Source organism: Nematolebias whitei, chromosome 6 (genome assembly GCF_014905685.2).
Source record: "Nematolebias whitei isolate Nwh7 chromosome 6, NemWhi1, whole genome shotgun sequence".
Taxonomy (NCBI): domain Eukaryota; kingdom Metazoa; phylum Chordata; class Actinopteri; order Cyprinodontiformes; family Rivulidae; genus Nematolebias; species Nematolebias whitei.
In genome coordinates, this window is record NC_056503.1 from 51,199,482 (window position 1) to 51,211,236 (window position 11,755).

Sequence of the window (11,755 nt, forward strand, 5' to 3'; positions counted from 1 at the left end):
GGGGGGGGGGGGGGGGGTGACACTGTTCAGTGATTTGTAGACGTACAGGAGTATTTTGAACTGGATTTAAAAGTGAACCGGTAACCAGTGCAGTGAGGCCAAAACTGGTGTAATGTGCTCTCTTTATTATTATTAGAATTAGAAAAACTAGAAAGTTATTCATTTTGTTCTGTTACTTGAAAATTATTATGATTGAACTAATTGTTTGAAAAAAGGGGCAGATATAATAAGATTTTTTCTTCTTTCTGCTGCCTTTCATTTTAAATCTCTTGTATCTTTTTATATTGTTATGGAATTGTTTTGTACCTTTTTAAAATGAATAAACTTTATACCATACCATATACCATCTAAAAAAGTTAAGTCTGGTCCTCAGGACGTTGTTTTTTGAATGTCCAGAGGACCAGACTTAACTTATTTAGATTGTTCTACCTGGATTATTGAGCATCAGGATAAGTTGTCAGTTCAACAGAGCTGGTTTGGTAAATACATGTCAGCCCTTCCTTTATTCCATATTACCGTCAATGTTATACTCCAAAACAACAGGATGATCATAAGTAGGTAATAGTTTGATTATAACTAAATACCAACAATGTTCAGTCAGGTCATCTGGACGGTTTCCTTTTTGACGAGACGTTTTGTCCTTCATCCAAAGGACTTCCTCAACCCGAGAAGCCACCAAGCAGAACTGATTCCCACTAACAGCGTACTCCATATTGGAAGAAGTAAAACAGTTTGCTGGTGCTAAGATGGCCTCTGGGGCCCGCCCTCTCGCTCATCACCTCCTCTGAGACAGACATGTCAAAGTGGTTCAAAACACCAAAGCGCATGAACTTTGGTGTAACTCAATAATCGGACAAACCAACAAACGAACAAGACAACAAGAACAAAAAACAAGCAGAACTACAACTTGACTCTCATTTCTTAGTTTTTGTCTATCTCAGCGCAGTCCTGTGCTTTTTGCCGTGAACTGAAAATGGTATTTGGGAGACAAACAACTTCATTTGGCAGTGCATCAGTAATTAGCTGTGGAATTAGTGGGCCTGACATGCCTCCACATATCAGCTGGCCCTCCAGGGAGTCCTGCGAGTTCAGGCAAGCCGCATTTCCAATTATTGTGTTGAATTGCTAATTTAGTTATTGTGCCTGCTGTAATTGTGATGGGTATTGGGTGTGCAACTCAATTTGTTTTAAATATTTGTGGCTTGTGGACTGGTAATAGAGCTGACCTATCTGCAGGCCCAACGTGAGCGTTGGGAAGTAAATGAAGAAAAAAATGAAAAGGCAACTACAAAGATGTAATGCTTCTTGTATCGCACACACACACGCACACACACACACACACACACACACACACACACACACTTTCTCAATCTTACACATCATTCTTGTGTGATCTGTCTCATTCCGTCTAAAACTGTTGAGGTTAAAAACTGGAATTTGGAAGAAGATCAACATTTTGATCCTCTCATCTTTTTGACAGTTGTGAGTGTCACGAGCACGAGAACCCAGAGAGTACGGACCAAGAGAGGAACAGAACTCAGAACTCCAAATGTATTAAAGTGATTTACTTACAGTGAGAATAATGCTATGTGCACGGCAGGGATCAGGGAACCTGGAAACAGAGGGAAATGGGTTAAATCATGGGAAGATGTTTGGTTGGAGATATTAACGTTGGTTCCTGGTTCCTTATGGTAGAGTTGGCCGGTTGTGGCTTGGAGGAGAAGGCAGAGGGTCTCCAACAGGGAAGGTCCAGGTTCTACTGTAGATGCAGTGGTGATCATGGAATGTAGAAGGTGAGTGGTTTGATGGTGCAGGAGCAGCTGAAGCTTTACAGCTGAGTACCAGTATAGGAGGTTCAGGTCGTCAGGTCCAGGAGATTAGACTCAGACAGCAAGTCTCTGAAAACAGAGACTGAGTACTCTTTGGTAATTTGTACTTTAAAGGGCTGAGGCACAACTGGTAGGTAATGCTCCAGCAGGGAATGGAGCTCATCTGAAGGCTTGTATACTCCTGGAGCCAGACAGTGGAACAACCTCCAGCTGATGCTCATAGGTGCCACCCTGGAGCTCAGGAACCTGGAGGGAAAAACTGAAAACCCTACAGTTTTGGTAGCTGTGAATTGTGCAACAATAACAAATGGGGAGAAAAAAAACTAATAATAAAACTGCAAATAATCACAGACAACACTGGAGTTTTATGAGTGAATGAGTAAACCCAACATTGTTTGGGGCTGGACAGCTCAGACCGACATGGCAGCAGGAACATCAACCAAAGTTTGAATGGGTCACAGAAAGTTGGACTTTGCAGAACTGAATGGGCATTTTGATATTTTTATTGGTTTTGACAGTCACAGTTTAATTATTAAAACATCTGTTTAGGGTTTAATGCAAAATGTTCATCTTGGTGTGATCCAACAAAGTTGGGTTAGGTCCTCTGGACGGTTTCTTTGTGTCGAGACGTTTCATCCAAAGGACTTCATCTGTCCAAGGAGCCACTACAAACTCAGTCCCACAAGCAGCACACGCACATAGTGGGCCAACCAATTTGATCGTGATAAGATGGTTTCTGGAGTCTGCCCTCTCCACCGTCAACTCCTATGAAGCAGTCACTTCATTGCTTGCTCTTGCTGAGATCGGATGCTTTTCCCATCCTCTTCTCTTTGCTTTGTTGCTCTGGCTGTGAAACTGCTTCTGAGACTCTCTTGCATCTTCCGAACCATAATTATGGACTTGATTTCATCAGTTGGTCCCTCAACTCAATTTACAACATTTCTTCAAAGAGAAGACAGGCTTTAGGTGAGCCGATTTGCCCTGTTGGCACGCATGCAGCTGGATATCTCATCAACTTGATGATGTGTCTATCTCTGCTGCCATTTGTGAATTTTAAGGACGCATATTTCATTGGATTTACGATAACTGGTTCCTGCTTTTTGGATTCGGCTGGTTTTATCAATCAAGGAAGTTGTCTGCAGCAAATTTGGACCCGATCACGCTGCTTGCCTTTTATGATGGCTTGGTTCGTGCCTCGAGTACCCAGACTCAAATGCCTTGGGCAGAATGGATCAGATCTCGGGGATTTTACTCGGTCACGTTCCATCGGTCTGGCCATGTAATTTGGACATTTCGGAACCGAGTGGACCAGCACAGACTCAAGGTAGATGTCATTAAGTTCTGCCTGTCCCCAAAACCACTGTGTGTTTATCTGAATTTGGCTCCCTTGGCTGGCCTTGAAGGCCATCTTATCTGAATTCCCCTGGAGAACATGTGATCTGACGCTCACCACCCCCTCCCTGAGGAATTTCCAACTGATAACCAGATGAAACCAGCTGAATAAACTTGTGTCATCATTTCAAGACTCTTGGATTCTCATAGTTGTTGTTCTTGGCCATTCCTCAACATCCCTCGAGAATGTTTACGGATCTCACTGGAAGACACTGGCTGATCATTACATCTTTATCAGAACTCTTACAGTGCTCTCAAGAGCATCTATGGACATTCCTCACCGCTCTCGTTGTCTCCCCCCTCTGCAGAATGTCTACGTCACTATGTGCTTGCTTGTGCGAGGTGATGTTTAATACCAGAGTTTTTTTTCTTCTCAGGCAGGAAAAAAAAAGTCTGATGGGAAATTTTTCACCTACATGTGTCCAGTTTCACTACTTTTTTGTCTAAATAGATCTCACTTGTAAATGAGTCTTCTAGGCTCAATGTGACTTATCTGTCTAAAAATTGAATGGAAAAAATCATGGACAAAGTGGTTCAAAATGTCAAAGTGAAGCACTTTGGGTATGGCTGCCTTAGGAGTCGTAATTTAAATCTTTGATCTGAAGACGGAGAAACGTGAATATCTGTCATTCCTTTGTCATTAGACTAGTTCAGGGTCCATTTGTCCTCCAGTGAACAAAAAGGTAGAAAGTGTTCATTAATTATCCTGAAGTCCTCGTCGTAAAAGAGAAAACTGAGAAAAATAAGAAATAAAAACTGAAGTTATCAACGTAAAACCAAAAGCAAATCTACTTTCCGTTGTTCGTCTTCCCTGCAACCTCAGCTGTACCATTTCAATCTTTGATTCTTGCTTGAGACGGAGGAATGCGACTTTCTGTCTTCCAGTGAAAAAATGGTGAAAAGTGACCATGAAGTTGTCTTGAAGTCCTCACTGTCTGTCGCCATGTAGCTTTTTCAAATTAAAACCTTGGACTATCCAAATTGAGACCTCTGACAGCGGGCCCAGCAAGTCTGGTCAAAGTTCTTCCTGCTTGACTCTGCTCCTTCAGATCTTGGTCAAATCTTCTTGCTATAAAAAAAACACCATAAGTATCTCCATCTTGTCTCTTCAGAGTCCACTCTAATCTCAACCCCAACTGCACCTTGAAGCTGCTTTACTCTTAACGCTTTCGGATCTGATTGTTCATTGTACTCAAACCATTCAACTTGCTTAGATACCGAGCAACTTCCTCTTTACCGATGCTCATATCTCCGAACTTCTGCTGTGGTCATCTCTGTTCCAGTTAACTTTCTGTTTTTGCTTTGACTCCCATGTTATATGACTTTGATAAGTTTACACTGACAGTCACAAAACATTTCTAGTAAAATTAAACCACTTATGATCTTTAATAATTAGAGTTAGAGTCAGAGAGTCAGTTTCTTGATTTTGTCATTTGCATCACGTGATGCATGTGGTGGAACAAGATTGTGTTCACAGGGTCCCAGTTTCCATCCATCCATTTTCTTCCGCTTATCTGGGGTCGGGTCGCAGGGGTAGAATCTGTTCCTCAGTCTAGTGGTTCTTCACTTAATGCTCCTCAACCTCCTCCTTCCTGAGGGGAGTGGGACAAAGTGTGTGTGCTGGGTCAGTGGGTGATGATCATTTTAAAGGTATTTAATCAATTAATAGTGAATCATTCATCATCTTTTACCTTCTGATTTTACCAAGTTTTATATATATATATATATATATATATATATATAGTTTACATATGTGCTTTAATTATTACAATATGTTTAATTATTGAATATGGAAATTGAGAATAATGACATAACACTCATTTTAAACACAAGGCACCTACGAGCGTCTTAATTTCACATTAGAACTGCCCCGTCAAGTAATAATTTCTGCTTCTACCCTTAAAAAGACAAACCTGCACCTGGGGGGCGGAGTTAGAATGCTTGAGAGGAACAGAGCATGCTCTGTTCACATAAGGAGAGCTGTTGGTCAGGTCACTTCTTGTTGCTGTTATTGAAACAAGTGTTTGCATGTGTAGGTAAACATAGATGTTTTAACAACCTGTTAAAATGCACCAGAACACAGGAAATGACTTCTACTTTATTCAAAATTTTCTGGGTGGGCCCCTCAGACACCCCCTCCCCGCCCCCTCTGTTTGCGCTCCAGCATCGTTTGGTTTACAAATTAAGCTCTGAGCCTGGTGAATAATTACATTCGAAGCTAAAGCAACTGCAAATCTACCTTACTCTGTGGAGTCAGCCGGGGTGGATTCCCTCATCCTCACGCTTCTCCAGCAGGATCAGGATCCAGCGTGTTCTCTGTGAACCAGCAGGTCAGCAGATGACCGATTTACCCAGCTTACAATCTGAAGTGCAAATCTCTTTCTTGCACAAAACTTAGCACGAGCCCCCTCCAGTCCCTTTTATTATAGCAGCCCTAATTACAAATTCTTAACCCAGTGCCAGACATTACAATATGACAGTGCTGCGAGCATATGGCATAATATCCTATTAATGAACACTCTAAATTCAAACTCAGGTCAGCACGATCACACCCAGGAACGTGTTACTGATCCGATGGAAGCAGGAGGTGGGATGTGGGCTGGTTAGAGGAGGAGGAAGTGACCTTCTTCTAAAATGCACAGACTAATTTAGAGGGGGATGGCAACCCCCCAGGGCCGTCTCATTGTTTTACTTGTTTAATTTTTCGCCAGCACATATTGATATAATATTTTGATGGGAAAGTGGAGGAGGAAGAAGTAATTAAAGAGTTGAAAGCAAGGAGGTGCAATGTTTTTTTGTTTTTTTTTAAGCTTTGCCAATAGTTTTTCAAAGCTCCCCTCTCTCCTCAACTCCATCTTCACTTCTTTTTGATCCTCCTGCTGGCTCAGAAGGAAACATTAGGTTGTTCACCTTTTGCTCTCATAACATTCTGAGGGGCAAAGTGGGGTTATTTTGTTAGCTATGTGCAGGGGTAGACTTTAGAATGGATCATTTGTAAATTATTACTAATTCACAATTTATCAACCTCAGGCCACCACCATCATAACGAGGGGAAAACTAAAGAATCAGTCTCAATAATTTGTGTTACCAAGTCGTAGATTTATTCAGTGTTAGACAATTTTTGTTCAAGTTTATGGATTTTTTATTTTTTATTTACTTTGTCCGACAATGGTAACTGCACATGGGTTAGTGGAAAGCTGAATGCGGAGCTGGTGAGGCTGCAGGTGTGCAGGTGGCTACAAGGACGCCACCGAGTCTGTGAGCTGGACTGAACTGATCAGAGAATAAAAATGAGCTTCACAAACTGCTTGTACCAGATTCTTCTGACTGGTCTTCATGCACGTACTTCCTGTAAATCTGCGTGTACTTCCTGTATGTCTGTGTGTACTTCCTGTATATTTGTGTAACCTGTCCTGGAAATCTGTCCTTGCAAGTAAAATACCAGTTAAAAATCTACCCAACCCTTGCCCAGAACCATAAATATCTACATGCTACATATAAGAGTGGGCACAGGTCCCGAGGGTGAGAATGATTACACATCCCACCACCTATATGCCACCGTGTGCCCACTCCAGACCCTATATATGCATGTGTCGTGAGAATGTTATATGTGAGTGTCTAGGTTGTTTAATAAAATTGGGGCCCAGGTCTCCACGAACCATGGAGATGGAGGATCCTCCCCGCAGCTCAGTAGTGCACCTGAACACCAAGGCCCTGCTTGAATGGTGGTGTGACAGAGTGGGCGGAGGAAGACGTTGGGATGGGGAGGAAGAACTGAGGTGGCAATGCCCTCCCAGGGGGTCAGCTCCCCCACTGACCTCAATAGGCACCCCTATAATAGATGGATGGATGGATGTGATATATATTATATTTTCTCCAACATTCAACGTAGACACCTGGCAGGTGAGCGGTCGGGTCCAGTAGGTGGCCTCGGAGGTTCTGGAGTGGTCCAGTTCTTCAAGAGGAGAAAAATGTGCTCAAAACATTGATGTTTAACTTGAAGTTCTGACTAGCGTCATTGTACCACAGTGCTGAATAAAACCAGAAGTTTCTGGTTGGCAGCTTCTTACTTTTCTGTATAAGAACGAGGAAGGTGGATCAAAGGAAGACTTGATGGATTAAAAAAAAAAAACTTCTGACAAATCAAAATGAATACGTAAAGAAAACTAGAAGGCAAGAGTAAACAAGTGTACAAAAGAGAGACCTAAAAAGAGACGCACAAAAAAGCAAGAGAGCCCTTAAACAAGCGTCTGGTTTGAAACTTTCAGAGTGGGCGTGTGTTTGGAACGATTTATCCAATCAAAGCAGAGCATTTAAAAAAAGGTGGGAATTAGTAATGATCAGCCAATGGGTGTTAGTTTACACATCACAAACAAAGAGATGAAAATAATTCTAGGGATGCACGTTATTATCGGCATGTATCGGCTGATATTAGCAATAAAGTTAAAAATCGTACATGGGCCATTCCATGCTGTTTTTGTTTAACAACCCAGTGACGAGGATGCCTGCAGCTCCAGCACAACGTTATAACGTAACGCACGCCGTTGAGTTTGAATTTGTGAAAATTTACAAATTTGCACTGTTTGAGTGTTATTGTGTTAGAGAAAGTAAATGTCTTTTTTTAACTGAAGCATGTTGTCTTTTCCCCTTTGTTCTTGGAGTGCACCGGAATGCTTCATTTAAACGGTAAATAGTAAATGGACTGTACTGATGCAGCTCCTTTCTATCTGATCAAGATACAGCGCTTTACAACAATCTGTTCTCATTCATACAGCTCTCTACTAGATCAGTACAAAGACTCATCAGAGCTTTATCACGTTCACAGACTGATGGGACGCACATCGGAGGCAACGAGGTGTTCAGTGCCTTGCCAAGGGACACTTCAGCTTGTGGCCACTGCTGGAATTGAACCTCCAGCTTTTGCATTGGAGCATGACCACTCTGCCACAGACCATCCGCCCCATTTAGTCACATGTAAAAATCATAAAATTATCAGGGGCCGTGTGTGTGTGGGGTCATGTGACACCCCCCCCCCCCCCCCCGGGGGGGAAGATTTTGTCTCCGCCTCCCACTACGGGCACCAAGTTGTTCACCTTTTTCATCCCTTGAGTTTCCAGGTATGGGATTTAGAAAGTCACCATCTCTCCACAGATCTTCCCTGAGCCCCGGAGAATCACTGCACCTGTAAATAAAGCACTATTTACGTGTGTGTGGGTGTGTGTGTGTGTGTGTGGGGGGGGTCTGCTCGTTGTCAGTTTGCCCACTCTGGGTTAATCAATTAATAGTCTGAAATAGCAGCACTCCCTTCTAAGCGATGCGGCTGCAGTCACTTCCAGGTTGTGTGATGCTGGCTTTATTTGTGCGAGCACGCTGTGGCCACGTTACTGAACTGTTCAGTGAAAAAAGTGCATCAGCTGCAAACAGCTCAGCTATAACAGAGCTGCTTCCTTTGTGTGGAACTGAGGTGAAGTTAGAGCAGCTTTGTTTTCGAGGAGTTCATTTGAAGAGCTTCATCAGATTACAAAGGGCCCTCCTCTCTGCCTCTCCCCAAGGGATGGTTCACTCTCAGCCAGCCAGGGTTGGAGCCCAGCCGCTGGCCCCTGCTGAGCGCACAGAGCCGCATGTTTGTTTAAAAATCGAACCTAATCCTCTGCAGCAGCTGTCGAAGATCAGAGCTATGGAAGATGGAGGGGTGTGAAAGCTTGGGTGCTGCTGCAGGTGCAGGCTGCAGAGCAGACGTAATGAGTGACGTTCAAAAGATTTAAGATTAGTGAACACAACACTGTAGAAAAATCTACTAACACAATCAAATGACTGGCTTTCATTTTCATAACACTTGAGAAAATATTCTGACTGTGAAACGAGGAGGAATTAAAGCTCAATAATGCCCATAGAACTGGCTGCTTACTGGCTCACTTGAATTAAGGTTTTGAATCCTCACACTGAATCAGGACTCTACAATACAAGATCTAAATGAAAACAGATCCTACAAATCTGTTGGCAGACTGCTGCTAAATCCCAGGGTCAGTGAACTCACCAAAAAAACAACAAAAATGCAGAATCACTTGAAATTCTTCAGATTCCTGTGAGTTAGGTCACTACTCCAGTTGAATAACCACCATCAATGCTGTGAACTCGTGAGATGGACATGAACGGCAACATTTATTTTAAATACATAAAATACAATTAACATAATATATCTATAGATAGATCCATCCATTTTCTTCCTCTTATCCTGGGTCGGGTCGGGGGGGGGGGGGGGGGTAGCAGCCTAAGTAGGGAGGCCCAGACTTCCCTCTCCCCAGCCACTTGGTCCAGCTCCTCCGGGGGAATCCTGAGGCGTTCCCAGGCCATCAGAGAAATATAGTCCCTCCAGTATGTCCTGGGTCTTCCTCTGGGCCTCCTTCCGGTGGGACGTGTCCAGAACACCTCACCAGGGAGGCGTCCAGGAGGCATCCTAACCAGATGCTCGAGCACCTCAACTGTCTCCTCTCGATGTGGAGAAGCAGCGGCTCTACTCTGAGTCTCTCCCGGATGACTGGGCTTCTCACCCTGTCTCTAAGGGAGAGCCCAGACACCCATCAGGGTAAAAACGTAGATCGACTGGTAAATTGAGAGCTTCGCCTTTTGACTCGGCTCTCTCTTCACCACGACGGACCTGTACAGCGCCGGTCGCTCACTCATGAATGAGGGAAAATGGAGCAAAAGATCGATAGACAGATAGATGCAGTGTCTCCAGTCAAGCGGCCATCTTGCAGTTATATATATTTTAACATACGTTAACATTTTAAATACTTTTTATTTACTTTGCACATTTATTTAGTTTTTGTTTAGTTTGCAAGGCATGTTTGTTTTATTGGTGGGTAAAACTGTAAAGTTAACATCTTTGAATGATGCATACCCATGCCCCCCCCCCCCCCCCCCCCCACACACACACACACACACACATACAGAGTGTATGTGTCTGATGAACACTTCTATAATTGTTGCATAGATCTTGACCCAGGTATCGGTGCACATAGTTGGGTTGTTGTGCACGTTGACCTAGCTTCATGTGAATCGAGCTTCGTGAAGATGATTCTCATGCAGTCGTGACTGATTCTACAAACTTTACTTTGAGTTTATAAAACCTCTGCGATGGGAAGTGAAACGTCTTCAGCTACAAAATAAAAGTGCAGTTGTTTTGTTGATTCATCTTGTTTTGGTTTTACTTTGTTCAAGGTCAAGATTGTTTGTCATTTGCATCACATGTGGTACATGAGGTGGAAGGAAATTGTGTATTAAGGGTTCCAGTTACATCCAACAATATCAAAAATAAAAATTATTAAAAAGAAAACGGTATGCACGGCTGTAAGATGTACATTAAACAGTAATAATATAATACAGTGTATTAAACAGCAGCCTGAACATGAGTCCTGCATTAAAGATTAGTTAAAGAACCCCTCCACCACACTTACTGAGAACAAACAGAATTTAACATGGATGTCCTTAAAATGTGTTTGTTCAGTGTTGCTCTTCAGTGGGAGCTGCTCCGTGAGACACTACACAATTAAAAAAATCTACAAATGTAATATTTTAAATTCCATCTGAAGATATAAAATGCATAAGTACAATGATATTCTTGTTGTCTGCTCAACCGTCCATCCTGTTCAGAGGAGGGGCCGCTCTTCAAGCATTGACTCTAACAGCTGGATCAGTTTGGTGGGGGTCCGTGTCCTCAGCTTTATGGATTTATGATTATGCCTGACATACAACACTGACAAAAACCACCTCAATAAAAAATGCATAAATAAAACTCAGCACACCTAATGTCATATGCAAATGATTCTATAAGGCCACAATGAAAGACATGGAGGAGGGGTCAGCAGAATGGGAGGGGGGGGGGGCAGTGGTGTCAAATGGAGCAAATGAAGTTCAGATTACATCACTCTTCATGCCACTACACTCTGTGGTAATCCAGCAACCCTGCACATGCCCCTTTCTCTCCTTCACGGACCCCCAACACTCTTAAGCCCCCCTCTGTTCACTGATAATACAAAGTGCAGTGCAATATGTGTGTGTGCATGTGTGTGTGTGTGTGTGTATTAGACATGCATCCCATGATTGTGTGTGCTTGTGTCATTTAGCTGCACAAGGTTTGATGAGTCAGAGATTAACATTAAAACAGAAACACAAATCCACAGCAGTCACAGGGAAGAGATGGCTGTTGTGTTTAGAACAAAACGAATAATGGCATGTTCCACGTCACCTTCAGAGACGGACCAGTCCTCTCTCCTGTCTACACAGGACCCCAGACGGCATAAAATTAATGCTGTGCCTCTTTTAAATAATCACTGTGAAAAATCACATCATGCTGCTGCTGATATATTTCATGTTGCTGCTGATCTGTTTCATGCTGTTGCTGATCTGTTTCATGTTGCTGCTGATCTATTTCATGTTGCTGCTGATCTGTTTCATGCTGCTGCTGATGTATTTCATGTTGCTGCTGATCTGTTTCATGCTGCTGCTGATGTATTTCATGTTGCTGCTGATCT